The sequence below is a fragment of the Pleurodeles waltl genome, chromosome 5 (assembly GCF_031143425.1).
Source record: "Pleurodeles waltl isolate 20211129_DDA chromosome 5, aPleWal1.hap1.20221129, whole genome shotgun sequence".
Taxonomy (NCBI): Eukaryota; Metazoa; Chordata; class Amphibia; order Caudata; family Salamandridae; genus Pleurodeles; species Pleurodeles waltl.
In genome coordinates this window covers 56392062-56392732 of record NC_090444.1, presented here as the reverse complement: position 1 = coordinate 56392732, position 671 = coordinate 56392062, and positions in this window count along the sequence as shown.

The window sequence follows — 671 nt, the reverse complement described above, 5'->3', positions numbered from 1 at the left end:
TCATAAGGTCCAGAACGTAACGGTGTTGCAGCATCATCATTCTTAGGGTACACACTCCCTCTTCTATGGCTGAAGCCATCATTGGTGGTGTTGATGAATTTGAGGAGCTACCATCTTGTGATTTGGATTTAACGAGCTGTTGCTTTAGCTTGGACAAATGGCAGGATGCTCCCAAAGAAAAGTTCAGCATCGTTGAACAGCCTTTATTCTGGGGCAACTTCGTTCCAGGTAATTGTACCATAATATTCTGCAGTTCTTGTTCTTCTGTTGAGATGTAGCAAAGTCATTCGAAGGCTCATGGGGTGTTTATGTAAATCAGATATGTTTATTCCAGGGATCAACAAAACTTGAGCATGCAAAGTTACTGTGCATCAGATCCCACCCCAGTTGTGTGGTAACTGTGCATACACCAGTTCTCCACACTGCCAGAAGAAATCCATGACGGCTGAGGTGCCCCCCTGCATGTTAGTGTGGAAAACTGTGACCTTGCAACCAATATTTTGACCTACGTAAATGGTGCCATTTCCTCCCTGCACCCGTTCTCTGCCTACCTTTAAATGGCTGGCAGAGAACGAGGTCATAATTGTGCTTGCAGGGCTTTCCCTGGCAGATTATGACCGCCGCAACTACCAGACCTCCGAGATCTCTGATCCTGGCAGTGCTGGTGGTCC